The 20,636-nt window shown below is 39.2% G+C and overlaps 1 long non-coding RNA gene across 2 annotated transcripts in view; it reads right to left on the minus strand.

Moving 5' to 3' along the window:
• Nucleotides 1–13,919: 13,919 nt before the first annotated feature.
• Nucleotides 13,920–20,636, minus strand: part of LOC124244008 (uncharacterized) — a 93,392-nt gene continuing 86,675 nt past the window's right edge. Inside the window, exons 5-7 of one of the 2 annotated variants that reach the window (XR_006889832.1) lie at nucleotides 15,006–15,286; nucleotides 14,797–14,857; nucleotides 13,920–14,195 (exon numbers count right to left, since the gene is read on the minus strand). This is a non-coding gene — a long non-coding RNA (uncharacterized LOC124244008). Of the gene's footprint in view, nucleotides 14,196–14,796; nucleotides 15,287–20,636 lie in introns of both variants that reach the window. The other variant, XR_006889831.1, reaches the window with a different exon arrangement.

Raw genomic sequence — 20,636 nt, forward strand, 5'->3', positions numbered from 1 at the left:
GGGAAAGCTTTCACTCTTTCATCATTAATTATAATGTTAGCTGTAGGTATTGCATAGACTCCTTTTATCAAGATGGAGAATTTCCCTCTGTTTATAGTTTGCTGAGAGATTTTGTCATGAATGGTTGTCAAATTTTGTCAAATGCTATTTTTATATCAATTGATATAATCATGTAATTTTTCTTCTTTAACCTGTTAATATTATGAGTTACATTGATTTTCAAATATTGAACCAACCTTGCATCCCTGGAGTAAATCCCACTTGGTCATGGCATTCTTAGGTATTGTGGAATAATATTCACTAATATTTTGTTAAGAAATATTACATCAATATTTTTGAGGATTATTGCTGTGTAGTTTCTTGCTTTTATTTTTTTAACTGTCTTTATCTGGTTTTGGTATTGAGGAAATACTATGTTCATAAAATTAATTGAGACGTGTTCTCTCTTCCTAAGTTTTCTAAAAGTGATTGTGTAGAATCTTCTTTAATTCTTCCTTAAACATTTGGCAGAATTCTCTAGTGAATCCAACTGAGTTTGCAAATCTCTTTTTATGGGAGTTTTTCAAATACGGATTCAATTTACTTAATAATTCTAGGGCTATCCAGATTATCTATCTCTTATTGGGTAAATTGTGCTAGTTTGTGTTTTTTCAAGAAATTAGTTCATCTCATCTAAGTTGTCAAACTTATATGTGTAGTTATTCATAGTAGTCCATTATTATCCTTTCGATATCCACAGAGTTGGTAGTGATATCCACTGTTTTATTTCTGATATAGGTATTTGTGTCTTCTCTATTTTTTCCTTTATAAGTCCCGCTAGAGCTTTGTCACTTGTACTGATATTTACAAAGAACATCTTTTTGTTTCATTGATTTTCACTCTTGTCGTTACTGTTTCCTTCCTTCTGATCGATTTGGGTTTATTTTTTTCTTTTTGTTTTAGGTTCTTAAGGCAGGATCATGGATTACTGAATTGCTACTTCTGGTTCCCTAATGTAAGCATTTATTACTATGAATTTTCCTCTCAACACAGCTGTGGCTGTGTCTCACAAATTTTGATATGTTGTGTTTTCATTTAATACAGTTCAATGTATTTTTTTTTAACTTCCCTTGAGAATCCCTCTTTGACCCATGGATTATTTAGAAATGCGCTATTCAGTTTCCAAGTATTTGGAGAGTTAACTATTATTCTTCTGTTGTCGATTTCTAGTTATTCCATTGTGGTACTTCCAGTTTCGGTTTTGACAAGTAAAGACTCTAAAACTCATCATTCTCATCCTTACAACAAAAATAAAAGCTGAATGACTGATATCAGTAACTTTTCTTGGACACATCAAAAAACTGAGTTCACCAGGCAATCCACCATTCCAAAACCTAAAGAGCCAGACAAATCCAGAGATTTACAGCCAAGATCTACTTATATGGAGCAGAAGCTGCTGGAGTCATTACTTGGTAGGACTACTGAAACAGTAATTTTGATGAATTCCCAAAGGCTGAGTGTGGAGAAGTGTGAGAATGAGAAACTCTAAACTATGCACTCTTGAGGGTGGAGCACACTGTCATGGGTTTTTATCTTCAGGAGCCCCACCAAGTTCTTGAGATGAAGAATCAAGAAGGTTCCCTCCAGATTCTTGGAGGGAGATGGGAAGAGGAACCATAGTGAAATACGCCCAGAGCATTCTACACAAAAAGACCTGTTCTCTGGGGTAAAAGTCTTTCTTAGTGCCTCATCCAACCTTGAGGAAAGGTATTTCCCAACTAGAGCCCCTTCAAGTCTCCCTGTATGATCTAAAGGGGAAAATTAAAGCTAAGAACTTTTGAAGGTCACAACCTAGTTTCAGAACTCCACTAAAAGACTTAGATTTAATCATAAGATTATAGAAGACTTCCACTACTCACCTTACTGCCACACCAACAGGGCTCCAGTATAATAACAGTGGATTACAGCTGAGAGAGCTACACAACTGTACTTAAGGAAGAATTCTTAGGGAAACCCAAAGACGACTGGGGAGGCAAAAACAAGGACACTAGAGGAATTGGAAACCTCTCGAATACTCTCATAGCTTTAGCAATGCTACCTCTAAGCTAATGGAGCACTCTACCTTCCTCTTTATCTGGCTAGCTCTTCCTGACCAGTCAGGACTAATTTGAATCACTTCTTCAAGAAACACACATGAATACAAGGCTTTGTGAAATGTACCACAAAACTGCATAAATTTCTGATCTCCAAGGCAGGGTTTGGCTCCTCCTCGTGTGTTCTTAGTACCTACTACCTACCCCAGATGTGCATTTTAATGCTCTTGATTGCCACATTACCCAACATTCTTTGTCTCTAACCATAAGTTCATTACTACCAAGGATTCATGTGATTCACTTGTGAGTTGTTATTTCTGATCACTCATACTTCCTCGCCCATATGAGGGTCTCAATAAAATATATGAATTCAAAGAGAAATGAGCCCATCCATATTAGAAGTAGGGATGAGATAAACCAAGATTAATAACCACTGAATCCTTACTCTCAGATTCAAGGTACTAGACCTAGAATGGTTCTGGCTCATATAACTCTTCCTTAGGGACACATCGTTGTCCTTTAAATAGATAACGCCCCTCGGTTTTTTCCTCCAACTAGTTCTAGTTGGGTTTTAGAAACGTTTCTCTTTGGTAGTATGGAGAATGGATTAGAAAGTTCTCTTTATTCCAAATGGGCTGTCTCCTTAGAAAAGGGAACATGGCCTCCAGTAACTCTGAGCCGACATGACACAGTTTAGGAAACCATAAGGAAAGAGGAAATTCAAGTTCCATCTCCATTAGGAAAATCTCAGGGAAGCTTCTGATTAGGGTCAGCTTGGGTCACATAAAAATTCCTGAACTAATTACTGTGATAAAAGATGGGGCGGAGGGGGGATTAGGATCAGAATAGAAGCACACGGATGGGACAGTTCCCACAAAGGAAGAGGAAGGACTCATGTCAGTTGAGAGGTCAAAGAAGTCAGAGGAATCCCAGAGGGACCAACTAGTAGCTCTTTATTACAATTGGCTTCACCTTCTTACACCTCACCTCAATTTCTAACAATTTATGACTTTTGCATTGATGGGATAAGAAAGGACATTTGAAACAACTTCCTTTGTGTTTATGGGGCTCTGGAGGTTTAGAAACATATTTCATTTTTTCTAAGAAATGTACTCTGATACAAAATTTACAAAAAAAATGTACCACAAAGATGGATAATTGCTTTCATTCATTTAATAAATTTTTTTGTATGCCAGAAACAGAAATCTTACCTAGAACTTTGACTTATGGGTATTGTACATCAGCCAACACAAACACTTTGAGTCTTAAGTCATTTCCTAAGTAATCCCATCAAAACTTCACCTCATGTAGGAATCATTTCTAGCTTTTCTGACATTGATCCGAATTTTTATTGGAATACTTTCAGTGATGAGAAATTCATTGCTTTGCAAACAAACAGAAAACAAAACAATTCCACTCTTAGACAACTACAATTATTAGGGATATTCTTCTTATGATAAATCTAAATCCTCTCTTGCATTATCACTATTGTTCCTTATTTTATTTTCTGGAGTGTTGTATAACAAATCTGTTTCATCTTTTACGTGATGACATTTTAACTGCTTGAAGACAGATACGTTGTTCCTTCCTCATCTTCTCTGTTTTAGATTAAATGTCTCCATGTCTTATTAGTATGGAATGATAAAAAAAAAGCTTCTGATTAGAAAAGCAGCTTTATAGTCTTCACACCACAACACAAATTTAAAAAATACATTGGTATCTTTAAAGTTAGCCTTTGTGATTTTTGTCATTCAGGAGTCATTTTGAAAGTTACGCCATGTGCTGATTTATACTTTTTAGAGTCTGCTTTTATTTGAGTTGCAAAAGCACATCCTTTACCATTGAGTGCACCTCACTCCCGGCTGTTACATGCATAGAAGGACAAATGTGTATGTCATATTGCATTTGGAAATTTGAAGAGGAGGATATTTCTGGAACTATCCCTTGAAACTGTTAAATGCCTATTCTACATATAGTAAGTGTGTTACAGTTTAATTTTGTTTGAGTAAAAGATTGGTCATTGTTTACATCCCCAGCGTTTGTATTGGTTCACACATCACATCAATCCCAGAAAAGTAATTACCCTTCCTTAGGCCAAGAAAACTTGATAAATTGTAAAAGCCTTCCAGGGAAGCCCTCCCATCACCCAGCTGCGGTAATAAATCAACTAGGCAATCCCACCTAGAAGTCACTTCATTACTGAGTGTGCACTGAGAAAATGACTTTTGATATTAGCATTGCTTACTGGGGAGGTAATGGATATTATAATGATAGGAAAAATGTGACCTTAAATATCGCCTCCATGATGTGTAATTGGCATTTAAAAAATAATAATTTTCAATAATATACTTGGATCTTTTTTACTTCATTCTGGATGCTGATAAAAGCATTTTTTCTAGCCTCTGTGACCGTAAAGCTGAAAGGCGACCTCATGCTTGGAGTCTCTGGCTGTGGGAGGTCTTTCCTGCATGCGGGGCTTCCTCCAGCATCCTTTTCCCGCACCTCCTCAGTACTATTCTGCTCATGATCCCTGTGCCCGAGAACACCTAGCTCCCTGACTTCCCTGTCTGCTTCTTGTGCTCCTGCAAAAATCTCAACCCAGTTTATCATGAATGCCTTTCCATTGATTTTCAAACAAAACACAGAATCATTACAGTGGTCTCAAAGATTCTGCATGACCTAACTCCATCTTTACCTCTAAGGTAACTCTCTCAGTAGAGCACCATACATGTGAAATGTTTCTCTCATTGCAACAATTCAGAAAGTGAACGATATCAACATGACTTAGCAGTGGTGAGCAAAGCTTCACCACTTGGATGAGGTGGTATCTGACAGGTTTCTCCACTAAGCAATTACTGTATTCCCTTTGCGTCTCTGTTCTTCGGAGGCAAGCCACTAAGGGCAACCCACACATAAGGGAAGAGGAATTAAGTTTAATCTCCTGAAGGGGGTGGATTGACACATACTGTTTGTAATTCTTCTGTAAGGAGTATTTGTCCCTTCTCATTTATTTTTGTTTAATCATTTCTTTACATCAGTATGGATTCATGAATATTTATTTTATTCTTTGAGTATAATCCAAGACTTTTTAAAACTTTCGTTGCTCAAATTATACCAGCTTTGGTGATTGGAAGGTCTTTCAAGCTGTTTTTGTCCACTTGGATGGGATTATCTGTCTTTTATTTTAAGCCTTTTGTCAGACACAGGCATTGTCAATATCATGCTCCTTGTCTATGGCTTGTCTTTTTACACTCTTAAAGATGTATTTAATTAAGAAAAGTTCTTAATTTTAATTAATCCCAATTTATACACCTATTTAAGATTATTTTTAATCTAGGAAACTAGCTATAGGAGGAAACTTCTGTAATCTACAAAAGGATATCTACAAAAGACCCCAACAACTTTCATACTTAATGGTCAAATATTAAAACCTGCCAAAGTTAGAAACAAGAAAAGAATGTCCATTATCACCACTTACATTTAACATTGTACTGCATCCTGCCCAGGAGAAAAAGAAAGAAAATATATCACAGTTGGAAAAGAAGAAATTAACGTGCCATTACTCACAGATGACATGTTTATGCATGTAGAAAAGCTAAAAGGATCCACAATTTAATAAAAATAATGTGTATACAACAATATTGCTGATTAGAAAGTCAATATATAAAAATCAACTTTATATGGTAATAACAAACATCCGGAAAATAAAATTTTAAACACCGTTTACAAGAGAATCAAAAGTAAAGTAAAAAATGTTCATGACATCAACAGTGAACCCTTAAAAACACAACTTCGAAAGAAAGATTATCTAAATAAGTGGAGATACACACCACGTTCATGGGTTGAAAAAATCAATATTGTTAAAAAGTCAGTTTTCTCAATATTGACGCAAAGATTCAATGCAATCCTAATCAAAATCCCAGAAGAACTGTTTTGTAAAAATTGGCAGGCTGATTTTAAACTTTATATGTGAATGAGAAAGAACTAGAATAGCCAAGCCAATGCTAATAAACAATAAAGCTGGAGAATATGGAACCCTGATATCAATACAGTGTAATGATGGGCAAGGGTAGATACATAGACTAATGTAATAGAGTCTAAAAGAGTTCCAAACGTGCACACTCACCAGATTTATGACAAAGGCTCCACTGTAATTAATTAGGGAAAGAATGATCTTTTCAATAAATAGTAATCCATTAATTAGATAGGAAAAGAATCTTAATCTCTCCACCTTACATGATACATAAAATTAATTTGAGAAAAATCAGAGATCTAAATAGAAAAGATAATAATGTTTCTAAAGGAAAACAGAATAGCATCATGATTTTGGGAAAGAAAAATTTTTCCAAAACAGCACTGCAAAAGCACTAACCATGAAATTAATACATTTTTTTCAGTTCCTTTTCTGAAAAATTTATCTCAAGAAACACTTTCCCTTTACTCTCTGAATATTGTATATCATGAACTCATTTTTGGCAATTCTTTTTCCATTTGTTTAGAACTCAACCTTTTACTTAAAACTGTAAAATGAAAAGGTTTGACTAAATACTACTTAATATCTCTTTTTACCTCTAGTACACTATTATCCCAATATATTGAAGAAGATTATTTTTCCCAAGGTATTTAATTTTTAAATACAAGATTACAAAGTGATATTTAAATAACAGTTTCAGTTGTAAAATCCTGCGTGCTTTTGAACGACTGAGAGCCCCTGTGAATAACAGCCATACTTGTCAAGTGCCAGCAAACTTCCTAGTCACAGGCAAAGGACATCTCTGTTGCATATTCCTGCTCCAGGTGAGATGTTCCCAATATCAAGACATTAGTGCAGCTACTGAAATTGCCAAGTGTCTCCCAACAACGAAACAAAATAGTCCTAAGATACATTTAGTACAAAGCCTAATTATAGGATACTATGGGTCTATAACTATCATCATTCGAAGAGTTAAAGCACTTTACCTAAATTGTTGCTTTCTTTCTTCCTCATAAGAAATTGATTCAGAATAACTGGAAGACTTCAGTGAGGTGATTATACAAAAAGCAATCCAAAATTATATATATATTTGCATGCTACACATATGTTTCCAGCTGCTAGTATCTCCATAAACTACATATAAAAAACAGAGATATAAAAGGGATGGAAAACAGAAATGTACTTAACTTCGCTCCTTGGCATTTGAACACGGGCAACAAACTAGGATTCCGATACAATATGATCTCCAGTAACATGTGGAAGCTAATACCCATACATACATATACAGAAACTATAAAACTCTGAAGACTTTTAATTTTTTATACCTTTGTTTTCAATGAGGGTGTGTATTTGTGTTAAAGGAAACAGATATCTTTATGGATTTGAAAAGGATATTGGGGCAATATCATTTTTAGACAAAATTTTAAAATAGTATCCATTGATTATTTCTGATTATAAAAGTAATGCATGTTCAATGAAGACAATTTGAAAAATAGGGAGGAGCGAAGAGCCAACTTTCATGCTATCCTCCAGAGATAACCATGTTAGCATATCAGTATATTATATATCCTTCTAGTCTTTTTTCTTTAGGCATGATTTTAAATGAAAAGATAAAAAATAGGTATGTTAAGTCTCTGAGAAAGCTAAAAAAAAAAGCAGAGTCGAGGGGCGATTTGTAAAATTCCATTCAGGAATAAACTGAATAGCATTATAAACCATTTTCATTTCCTATAAAAAAATCTCATATACTGCATGCAGTTTGGAAATCATTTGCATTTAAAATTGCAAAATGATAGAAACTGAATTATTCGAACTTATTTTTTTAAGAATCACTTCAACATGAGGAAATCGAACTTTTTCAACAGAAAAATGATGAAGCGGGGCCAGACCCGTGGCCAAGTGGTTAAGTTCATGCGCTCCGCTTTGGCGGCCCAGGGTTTCACTGGTTCGGATCCTGGGCGCGGACATGGCACCGCTCGTCAGGCCACGTTGAGGCAGCGTCCCACATGCCACAACTAGAAGGACTTGCAACTAAGATATACAACTATGTACCACAGGGGATTTGGGGAGATAAAGCAGGAAAAAAAAAAAAAGAGATGAAGTGATCCCTTGTGTTGGCGACCTAATGCATCTGCTCTTTGTCCTTTGACATCTTTGTGACACATTCATCTCTCCTCTACTCCTTCAAAGTGTTCTAGCTGTGTAAGATTCTACTTCCTGCTCTGAGTCTCTAGACTTGAGACCGTGGACCCGCTAAAGGCTCCTTAAGTCTGACTTTCTGAGATATGAACACTCCTCGCTTTCCCACTTCCTTGGGGCTCCAGAGTTATTTCACTCTATGTTCTCAGGCTCTGCCCATCACATGTCTCTTGAAGCCATTTGGCCTCATTGGAGGGTTGAGTCCAAGTTCACCAACCTTCCCCTCAACGCCCACCTTGCAAGCTCTAACCCGAAAATGAGAAGCCTATAGTCCCTAATTGACCTAACACCTCCATGTGTCCCAGAAGCCAGTCCAATAACCACAGCACGACTCTCCCAGGCTCAATTTTTCCAATTCTCATAGTCCCAGGTTCCATACACATCGATGCATGACCACAGTTTTGAATAAACAAGGTCACACCACGTTCTTCCCGCTTCAGTGATAATTTCAGACACAGCCTTAAAAAACAGTTAGGTGCCTTCTCACCAAAGAAGGCAACAACCACAACTCTGATCGTGCGGCTGTATGCTCTTCTGAACTCACGTCTTTCTCATTTTTCATTTCCAACTTTAATGACAACAGCTTCACTGCTGCCGCAATACAGCTATTGAGGTAACCATCAGCAAGTGGCCTCCAGCAAATGCTTTGTTAAACAGGACCCACTTCTCCACTCCCTCCAGCTTTTTATTTAAGAGTATTGTTACAGCAGCATCTGGCAGAAATACCTCATCAGGGAGTTTAGAGTATCAACAATTTTAACGTATGTCCACCCCACTCTCATTTCCACTGGCTGAAACTCTTGTTCTCTTGGGAACGTGCCTGGTATTGTACATCGATTCCTCCCTCTTCTGGAGGAGAGTTCCCCTATTTCAAGTGTCAGGTACCATCTGCCACTGTTGGCCACCTTTACAATTTCGAAATTGCTGAGAAATAGAGCATAAAAGCCAGGCAGGCTAGGTTGAAATGGAAAGCCCTGGGGCCTGTGCCTCAGCTGGGACTGTAATAGCTGATGATGCAAGAAAGTTTTCCTTACAAAATATTAACCATAATATGCTCATGACACTTTGCATGACCACATGTAATACAACGAGGATGTCAGAGATTGAAACCATGAACCTTGACAGAATCTTTGAACTTTATCAAGAGATAGAGCCAGAACGTGGGGGACCTAATCTTGGCTGGAGGCCTGGATCCCCATCACAGTAACACCATGAGCAAATGAACTAGAATGGGAAATTTTGTCAGACACACTTAATTTCCCCTAGGATAACGGATGGCTTCTAGTGGCACCGGGCCAGACTCCTGGAGCCCTCAGAGAGTTGTAGGCTGTGCAGCATCTGATGACACCAATACTTCAGGCTCCGTGAATTGAAACTATGGCTCTCTCAATAAATTTTCCTTTCCTCCCTCTCAGCTATATGAGAAGCGCGATTGAAAGGCCACATTTTTAGATGTGCACCATCTGGATGTAAAAAACTGTAGTTGCCAACATCAGGGAGACAGGTCCATCTCCTTAGGAGTGCCTGATAATAACTTAGCACATGAAGGTGTAAATGAGAAGATAAATGGATTTATGAGTTCTTAATAGGGTACATGATTATTTTAATTCTAGTCTATTACAAAAATGGTTTGAAGTGATTTACATTATTACATATATTATAGCACGTTTTTAAAAAATAAATATAGATTGGGCTAAGGGAAAAAGTGAAGCCAATGAATGCACGACTTAATTTCCTCTGCAGTAATTAGAAAAAAGGTAGATTTGACTCGAAGTGCCCTAGCATACGAAGAACAAAGAAACAGACGCTTGAAATAAGCACAACTTTTTTTCTGATACTGGACAGTATCATTTAATTTAAATTAATTTAAATTTTAGACCCTCATAAAGAAGACTTTTGGAATTTATTGAACCATATCCTCAAAAATATTGCTAAAACAAATGCAAAAGTAATTTGCCAATATTTTTTTAAAAACATCAATTTATGCCAATGGCATGAAACCAAAGCATCATTTGATAAGAACAAGTCAACTATGAGCTTACACAAGGCAGTCTAGATACTGATACGGTTGTTTGATCCAAGAATAAAATTTAAACTAGAAAAATAAAGAGCCACTCAGCTCAAAGAAGGACCAGGAAAGACTATCACCTAATTAACGCCTTTAATAATAAAGACCTCAAAGCAGACAGACAAACAAATGCACACACACATAGGATGATGCTACTGGCTTAGGAGAGCATTCTTCAGACAAAAAGGCAGTTTTACATGCTGTTGACTGTCTCATAGGTTAACTTCTAAGGATTGAAAAAGTTAACGCAGAATGAAAAAGAATGGAAAAGGAAAGGCGCATGAATTATCAAACAGAGGACTACAGAACCATTTTAACTCAACAGTTTCATCTTTTAAGTAAAATAAAAATAATTAACTGTGAATGTTATTGGGCGCAGACCCTTATGAAAACACATTTGGGGATAAATATTTGTGTTCCCCATAATATACAGTAGATTTGACATGCTACACCAGAACTGCTCTTAACCCACCTCCACTTAAGTGACTCACCAGAAACCAATGCTCTCAATTACTACTGTACAAACATTCTGATTGATGTCTCTGGTATATTTGAATGCTCATGGCTATATTATCTTCTCTCCCGTTGAGTTGCTTACTCTAAAGCGTTGCTCCCAAACCTGATTACAACAGTTGAACTTGTAATTGCAATCAATTGACTAAATATTACAAAAATCAATAACCTATGAATACAAAAAGAAAGACATTTCTATGAAAACCAAATCGAATGCTCTAGAAAGTACTACAAAGCTGAGTTGCTAAAAATAATTATTCTCCAGGGGCCGGCTCCCTGGCCGAGTGGTTAAGTTCGCATCCTCCGCTGCGGCAGCCCAGGGTTCGGATCCTGGGCGCGGACATGGCACCGCTCATCAGGCCACGTTGAGGCAGCGTCCCATATCCCACAACTAGAATGACCTGCAACTAAGATATACAATTATGGGGGGCGGGGGGGGGAAGGTTGGGAAATAAAGCAGAAAAAAAAATATTGGCAACAGTTGTTAGCCCACGTGCCAATCCTTAAAAAAAAAAAAAAAAGGAAGATTGGCAACAGTTATTAGCCTAGGTGCCAATCTTTAAAAAAAAAAAAAAAAGAGTGGGTCATCTTTAAGACCTTCTCCTTCTTAAAAAAAAAATTTTTTAAAATAATAATTATTCTCCAGTGAAGCACGGGAAAGGCAACTATGAAATACCAGGAGGAGAAAAGCTAAAATCTTGAAGGCCTCTGCACTCAGATTAGATCACAAACTCCTTGAATTCCCAACTCCTTTTTAAGAAACTAGAAGGGGAAATTCTTAATAATGCACTACGTAGTTTACGTTAAAAAAAAAAGTGTCACTCCAATCAATGGCTCCTAGGCCATGTATCTGAACGTTCTTTTTTTAATTTCCCACTTGTTGTCCCTCCACAGATGCCTCACAGTTCTACTCTTCCTATCTGCGTTTTAAAGAACACACTTCTCCAAAAGCTGAGATTACTACATACCCCCGGGTAACTTTGCTCCCAGACAGGACAGGTTTCTCCGAGTCGCACAGGACCACGTGCTGGGAAGGGCCATATGCTGGGTTTGAGGCTCTGCTACCTTGTCTGAAAATAACCTTATCTTTGAACTTGAATTTTGCAGTGAAGTCAAATGGTACAATGGAACTCGGCGGAGGTGAGGAGATACGCCGGCTGGAAGCTCACACAGGCGGCTTTGGTCCAGGAGCAGACTGCACATGCGCAGGATCAAGCCCACGGGCACAGCCTGCTGCGCCTGCGCAGACAGTTGATCTGGCACAGAGGTGTGGGTCTTGGAGCCCTTTGGGATGCTGTGGGGCCTCAAGGAGGTTGCCCAGCCCACGTCAGGACCTGGGGCCAGACTGGTGGCAGAATTGGCAGCATTAGCCCCTGCTGTGGGAGCAGTGCATGGGGCCCCAGGACACACGGTGGTGCCGGGTGCCCATCTCTCTCTGCACTCTGTTGCGGCAACAGCTGCACAACCACCGTCTTTCCAGCCTGAGCACCTGATCGGGAACTACCAGCACTCAGGCTGCAAAATTTGTCAGTAAATTATTACAAAATAAAAGTGTATGCCTCGGGGCCAGCCCAGTGGCACAGTGGTTAAGTTTGCACGTTCCGCTTTGGCGGCCGGGGTTCGCAGGTTCGGATCCCGGGTGCAGACATGGCACCACTTGGCACGCGATGCTGTAGCAGGCGTCCCACATACAAAAGTAGAGGGAGATGGGCACGGATGTTAGCTCAGGGCCAGTCTTCCTCAGCAAAAAGAGGAGGATTGGCAGCAGATGTTAGCTTCAGCATCCCCATAAAGCATATCAGGAAGTTACCAGAATCTTTTTAAACAGTTTAGAATTTCTGGTTTTGAAAACTAGTGCAACACAGCAAAGCAAGCATCTGCAAGCTTAGAAATAGAAATTAAACTTAAAGAGCATAGCATTCAATGGAAAAGAACACTATTTTCATCTGAAGCTTCAGATAAACCAGTTATTAATAAGGAAGACAAATTTGTCTTCCTTATATTTGAAGCTATAGAGTAAAATGCATAAACAGGCATTTTGAATTATATACAAAGCATGAAGCCTTTTTCAGTTTTTCATACAACCCACACAAATTTCAAAAAATGTCAGAGGAAACAATTTATACTTAAAAGCAAATTCAGATTTGCACAAAACTGATTTTCACAGAGTTAAATCTTTTTAGAAAAATTATTCGATGAGCATTATCAACTCTAAATATACTAAAATTTATATGTGAAATGATTAATCAAAAAGAGATCCCAATGTTGTCACAGCTTACAAAATACTCTTAACAGCTATAGTAATATTTGCATCAGCAGAAAGATCCCTTTCAAATTTAAAAAGGATAAAAAATTATTTGCAACCTTGCATTTGCCAGGAACAACTGATGTCACTTTCAACTTTTTGAAAACAAAGTTACAATGATCTAATAAATTAATTTCCAGAAAAGTGAGTTAGAAAAATCACGTGATCAATCAAGATATCACATTATTATAGAATTATTTACTATGTTACAATATTTACTATTACAACAATAAAAGTCTTTTTACATTTGTAAGCCTATACTGTTACTCATGTATCACTGTTACATGTATTATAAGTAATAAAATATTTTAAACAGCAAAATTTATATTTCAGTATTTAGTGGCACTTTCCCCCTGGTTTTTGAATAAGAGGTCCAGCATTTTCATTTCATATTGGGCCTCATAATTTATGACACTAGTCTTACCATAGAAGTTTGCTTTTTGAATTTCATAATATTAGTTGAGATCTTTTGACCACAATTTATCTCAAAAAAAAAAAAGGTAGCCTTTAGTAATGTTTTACCAGGTTTATTAGAAAGAAATCTTGATGCTTTAAGTATCTCTCTTAAGAAATGGAGGGATTTTTTTAAACAATGGACTCATCAAAATTTCTCCTTTTTTAAAAAAAATATTGGCACCTGAGCTAACGTCTTATGCCAGTCTTGGTTTCTTCTTCTTCTTCTTCTCCCCAAAGCCCCCCAGTACATAGTTGTATATTCTAGTTATAGATCCTTCTAGTCATGCTACATGGGATGCTACCTCAGTCTGGCTTGATGAGCGGTGCCATGTCTGCACCCAGGATCCAAACAGGTGAAACCCTGGGCCGCTAAAGTGGAGCGCAGGAACTTAATTACTCAGCCAGAGGGCCAGCCCCTAAAATTCCTCCTATCTTAAAAGCCATGGACGTTTCTTTGGAGATTTTCCGTCTTCAACCATCATTGACAATAACTTCATGAAAACTGTCTATTGGCAGGAGTGAGGAAAGTAGTTATGTATTGCTGAAGTAAAGACCCTTGGGAAGAAAGCCTTTTAAAAATCTGGTATCCTGACGGAATTCTTCAGGTTCCTATGGGAGAAAAGAAAATTAGTCAAAGTGCTTTATTGAATCCACAAGAATTTTCCCAAGTAGTGAGCCTTTTGTCTGCACCTTAACTTGTAAGAAGGCCTGCTTTGTTAGAGCCAAAGAGAAAAGTGTTAATCCGATAAAGGAGCTAAAAATACTAAACCCTGGCAGCTTCCCCAGGGCCTCTGAAAAAATGATTGACAGGGCAAACAACTAACTTCATACGGAAAAATTTTGAAATACAAAGTCAGCACACTGCTTACTTAGGCTCTCAGGCCACAGGCAGCAAGAAGCAGCAGTGTTGTTACTGCCCGAGGTGGGTCATCTGCTCGCCGCTAGACATACCAACAGTCAGGAGGCAAGGTAATGGGAGAGAAAGGGTTTCTTTATTACAGCTTGCTGGCAAGAGGGATGATGGCCCACTAATGTCCAAAAGAACCATCTTACAGAACAAAGACTACAGGCCAGTTATATTAGGGGCTGGTTTCTGGGTGCGGGAGGCAGCTGGTCTCTGGGTGGGGGCAGACATCTGGTCTTAGTTCCTGATAGTCTTTTTGTTTTACTGTGTTTGCATCAGAGACCAGAAAATGCCCTATACCCTGACCTTTCAGTTGTCCTGGGTGATGGCTATCAGGGTAGACTCTCTCCCAGGGGTGATCACATTCCTAAGGAATGCAAAAGAACAAAGTTATGATCTTAAAGCAGCAGGGAGGGGCCACAAAATCTACAGAGCGTGTCTGGGACAGTTCATCATAGGTCGTTTAAAGTTACAATATGGTTTCTTTTCTACAATATGGCTTCCCTTATGTCAACCTTGTCTTGAGCTGGTATTAGTGTCTCTCTGGGCTGCCTCAGCCCTCCCGGTTGCCGAGTTCAGGACAGGCTCTGCCTTCTTCCTGCATTTCCAGTGATGGAGCTGTCTCAGGAGTTGTGGCACGTCAGCAGGCCCTTCCCGTGTAAAGGGTAGTCAGATGCTGCTCTGATCCGTTCATGTTCGTTGGTCAAAATATTTTCATTCTTCAACATTATCATATGAAAGTATAAAGTTCCAGATCTTTCCCTCTTGGCAAGGTCATTACAGGAGACAACAGTTGCTTAAAAAACAAAACAAAACAAAAAAAACCCTGGTTTACTTGTAAGACTTAATTGCTTTTCCTTTAGCAGGTCAAGTTCATTCCTGATCTGAGTTTTTGCTCCTAAGGAAGTAAAACTTCTACAAAAATCTATGGAGAGGTTTTGACCTACAAACTCATTTCTGAGACTTAAGTGCAACAGGAATCAGACAAACCCATTAATTTCACATATTTGGCGAATGTACATTCTCACCAGCTCTGCTGTAGAAACTTTCACTCCATCACATGCAAAGCCACTTCCAAATTTTCTATTTTAACTATCTTTTGTTATTAAATATTGTTGTTTTAGAGCTTATTATTTAAAATGTACCATGGTCTGGGTATTGAAAAGAGAATCCTGTTCTCTGCGACTTTAAAATTAAAGCAATCTTTTAGCACAAAAAGTCCATTATCTGAGTTACTGTCCTTTGTGAGTTTATGTCTTAAAGAGTTTTTAGAAACAAAGCCCAGTATCTTAGTCCTTGGGCAACATTTTACTCTGCCTCCTCAGCCCTGCCAGGGCACATTTTTATGAATGTTACAAGCAAAAGAATTCTTCTCTAGAACTGGTTACAGGCTTTTACTGGAAAGGAAAGAAATCTAATATTTATTATCATATAATAAGTCAATTTCGTAATAATATCCCCATATAAAGAAGAGCAAATTATGGCAAGAAGAACTTGTATAATTTATTTCAAACCACGAAGTGGAAGAGTCAGAATTTGAAATGAATTTGTGCCTTCCATTGCTGCATCTCTACCGTCTTCCTGGATAATAATAAGCACATTATATAATAAAATAAAATAATTAACAGAGATGACTAATCTTCATATGGAAAACTGTAATAATATATTAATATCAATAGAAGCTCTTTCCATACATATTATAAAAAAGGGGTAAGTAACAAGTAGGAGTGGGGTTACATGTTCTAAGCCCTACTTTGGGGATTTTATATCCTATACACTATTTTCCATACTTAAAAGAAAGTGAAATATTTGACACAAGAACATAAGATGACTTGAGAAGCACATACAAGACTTGAGGGAAACACTGGCTGGTTGAAACTTCTGGTGTTTCTCAAACTTTAAAACTACCTACAGAGCTTTTCAATAATTCACATTTCTTATTCCCACTCCTGCAGTAAGTCTGCATTTTGAAAAATCCCTGGAAGATGATCGTAGTGGAGGTGGTCCATGGAACACACTTGGAGAAACACCAACCTAGAAATTTAATTAAGGAAGTGGAATAGAACAGAAATAATGGTGAAAATATGGCAACAAAGGAGCTCTCAATTTTCAGACACCCAAATAGAAACCTAGTCTTAAATCCCCATTGTGAGCCACAAGTAATAAAAATTGCATTATTGCAACCTTCCTTTGAATAACAAATAAGCTATGAATAGTAAATACGCCTATTTTAAGGTTTTGAATTCCCGTTCATAACTGGAATGAGATAATCCTCACATAACTAGTACTATGAATGTCAGATTATTTACCTTGATGAATTTCTCCCTATTAAAACTCTTTCTTGGGGCCAGCCCCGTGACTGAGTGGTCAAGTTCCAGCGCTCTGCTTCAGAGGCCCAGGGTATCACCAGTTTGGATCTTAAGCGGGGACCTAGCACTGCCCATCAGGCCATGCTGAGGTGGTGTCCCACGTGGCAGAACTAGAAGGACCTGCAACTGAAATATACAACTATGTACTGGGGGGCTTTGGGGAGAAGAAGAAGAAGAAGAAAAGATTGGCAATAGATGTTAGCTCAGGGCCAATCTTTAAAAACAAAAACCTCTTTCTTACTCTAAGACAGGAGAAAGCAATCCCAGGTATGTCTGTCATTTGGTTTTTACCAACTAGCACAGTATCATTTATTGAACGTTATTTGGTGGTGGGCTCTAGTCTGAGCATTTGAAGTACATTCTCTAATTTAATCTTCTCAATCACCCATTAAGTTTGTGGTTATTAGCATTCTCAATTTGTAAATTAAGGAACTGAGGTAGAGAGGGGTTAAATAAATCAGCCAACATTGCAATCAAGATTAATGGATACCATGTTGATCAACGCTTTTAACTATACAACCCAAAAAGGGATCCCAACCATTTTTTCCCATCACTTTGTCCCAGGTTACTGGGTGCCTCCCTCTTGATACCACACAGAGATAACTCTGACACCCCAAAAGAGGCATATTCCCATTGCCTCATCAGATGTTCCCCAGGCTCTCTCTCTACATTCTAATTCAGAGCACCAGACACAAGGCACCCCGAGTGTCACGGAAACAGGAATTTAGTTCGGGGAGGAATGTCTTGGCTTGCTCCAGAATCTCATATTGTGTAATTTTAGCCACTTTCAGCCCTGTCTACTTTCCAGCATCAAGTTTGTTCAATTTGCCCACAGTTGTACGACTCATCGTCCCAATGCGTCACTTCTACTCCTGCTTCATGTAGACTTTTCTTCACAGGGTGGCCAGAAGAACCCTTGAAAATAAATCAAATCACATTACTTCCTTGCTGCAAATCTTTTAATGGCTTTCTATCACCGTCAGAACAACTCCAAATCTAAATCTTTCCCATGACCTGCAAGACCCACCGTGAACTGAACCCTGGCGATCACTTTGACATAATTTCCTACACCTTCCTCCTGATCCACAGCGTTCCATCCCACCTGTTGATGGAACATGCCAAGCATCTTCCTTTCCAGGACATGTACACCTGCTGTTCCCTCTTTGGAAGATTTCTTCCTCACACACTTGCATGACTTGTTCCTTCACGTCATTTGGGTCCCTGCTCAATATCACTTCCTCAGAGAGGCACTTTCTGAGCATCTCCTAGTAACTTCGTATTTCCCACACTGTCTTTTTTTCCTTCCTACAACTTACCATTGCCTTAAGTCGTATTGTACTATTTTTGATAATTTATTACCTGTCTCCCCAATTAGAATGTAAGCTCCGTTAAGGCAGTATTCCAATTTTGAGAATATTTAAAAGTTTCCCAGATGTTTCAAATTCACAGTCAAGTTTGAGAACCATTTCTCTAAAGGAAAGTAGGGAATTCAACCTTGCTTTGAGCAGTTATTCCTACCAAAAGTCATTGATGAGAAAGAGAGGCCAGAGGTTCTGGATAGCAGGTGGTCCTCATAGTAAAGAAGCTGTTAGCATTGAGATTCTGGGAGATCAGTTTACTTGAAACTGGACCCAAATCAACAAAGAGATCTGGGGAGTAAGGCCCAGGCTGCCAAGAGGAGCAAAGTTAAGAGCAAGGCAGAATGCCAAAGCCTTGGTCAAGGGGGCTGACATGAAAGGGAACAAGGGTGCACAACGGGCCGTGAGGCAGGAATAAGGGGAAGTTTGCATCTGATGAACATGTACATGCATAAAGGCAGACAAAGGGGCTCTGGAAATTCAACTAGCTTCTGCCCTCACCCGCTGAGGGAGCAAGATTTGTAAGGCACCAGCTTTCTAAGGAATTCCAAAATTAGTCATCGTTGGTCCTTCTTATAAGCTCAGACTCTGGAGTTCCACCTTAGAAATCCTGATTTCCTGACTATGGGATAAGAGAAGGACTCTCCAGCTTTACAGGTGCCCAGCATGAGTCTGAAGTATGTGGTTTCGGGGACACAGTTGGAGAAGTCACATCCTTGGTGGCATCTAATAGGCGGAGCTGAGCAGGCAGGAAAGACGCCTGTGGCTACACACAGCTGGATAGGAGCTAATAAGTTGGATCTGGTGGTGTGGATCTGAGGTTGATCTCCAGTCTGTAGCCAAAAAGTTGTCCAGAGACCTTCAAGAGTCTCAGCCATGACTCCTCTTCTACTCTGGACTTGGGTCAGCTTGTGCCATTGCCAATCTCAAGCTCTGATTCCCTGTTTGGCATGAAGCAAGTGGCCTCAGATCTTCCCCAAGAAGTAAGAGGAGGGAAAATCATGTCCCCTGAGATAGCTCCACCTTGATGAGTGGCCTCGCTCCTTCCTAATAAACAGAAAAGAGTATTAGCTGCATTGTGCACCCCCCCACACACACTCTAACCACCACTGGACCTAGTGTCTACCAACTAACTCTGGAAATACTCAAATACAAGTAACATCTTGCAGTCACGGGGCCAGCCAGAAGTGAGAGAACGTGAGCGTATCTGGCTCTGGCAGGCCAGTACTCAGAGAAAGGTGAGACGCGACGGGCCCTGACAGAATATTTTCCTCAAGAAAGGAGTAAACTTTACAGTAAACCATAAGAAACATTGTGAGCCTGTGCCCAGGCAAGACATCAGCATCTCCAGGTAGGACCTGTTCTGATCAGCTAGAAAATGTACCAGCTGCCAGGACCATCCAGAGCCATGTCCTGGCATCTCAAACATCCATTTTGTGGGGAGAGCAGGCCCTGAACAGTGTTTGTGTAGAGTCTCCCACTGCCTCAGTAATTTCTGCCCACACTTGGGCACCAGCATACCCCTCCAGACTACCCTTCCAGTATTTTCTCTACACCATCCTCAATGTGAAATAGGGAGAACTTGCCTCAGGCGTTTAGGTCCATCCCCTCCAGCCCCCTCAGGCCTGCGACCCACCAATAGAACGTCCTTCACCTCGTCAGGGCCACCAAGGGCTTCTGAGCAGCCAGCATCACCAAAGCCAGACTGGGCACATGGAGACAGAAAGAGTTGGGCACCCTTGTTACCCTTTTGGCTCTACCCAGAATGGCGCAACATGACCCTAGCTTAGGAGCTGGTTCCTCTGGGAAAACAGGCTCATTTGTTTCATTTAAAAAATAGGTTTTCCTCCTCAGGGTGAAGTAAGCCTTCCTCTGTGTTCATAGGTAGAGGGAGGGTGACTCCCTCACCGCTGAGGGGCTCATGTGCAGCTCCTGTGCCATCTCCTCAGCCCCCTCACCAGATCTAATTCTTACATCTTTAAAAGGCTCACAGGCTTTCCCGGGACACAAGAGATAAACCCCTTGGAGTCCTTTACAGCCTCCATTTTCCTATTATTTTCTCTTTATCTAGGGATTTGGGAGTCTTTGGATTGTCATTACTAAATTCAGCTCAGGATTTCACCTGATTTTCATCTTAAATTCCTCAAACAGCTTTATCTGTGCAGAGAGAGTGTATAAAAATGACACAAAAGGCGTCCAGATCACTTGCTGATCAAGGAGATAATTTGCCAAAAGTGAAATTCTATAAATAATTTGTCAAATGTGGACATCTTTCTATCTGTTCATGGCTTACGAAAACCCCTCAGCTTTTCTTTCTGAGCAAAAGCTACCAACATTCATCAAAAGCCAATTCATTTTCAAGGTGTGATCATTTCTGAACCATAATGCCAGTGGTTTTCTTCCTGAAAATGAGCCTGGA

Source organism: Equus quagga, chromosome 8 (genome assembly GCF_021613505.1).
Source record: "Equus quagga isolate Etosha38 chromosome 8, UCLA_HA_Equagga_1.0, whole genome shotgun sequence".
Taxonomy (NCBI): domain Eukaryota; kingdom Metazoa; phylum Chordata; class Mammalia; order Perissodactyla; family Equidae; genus Equus; species Equus quagga.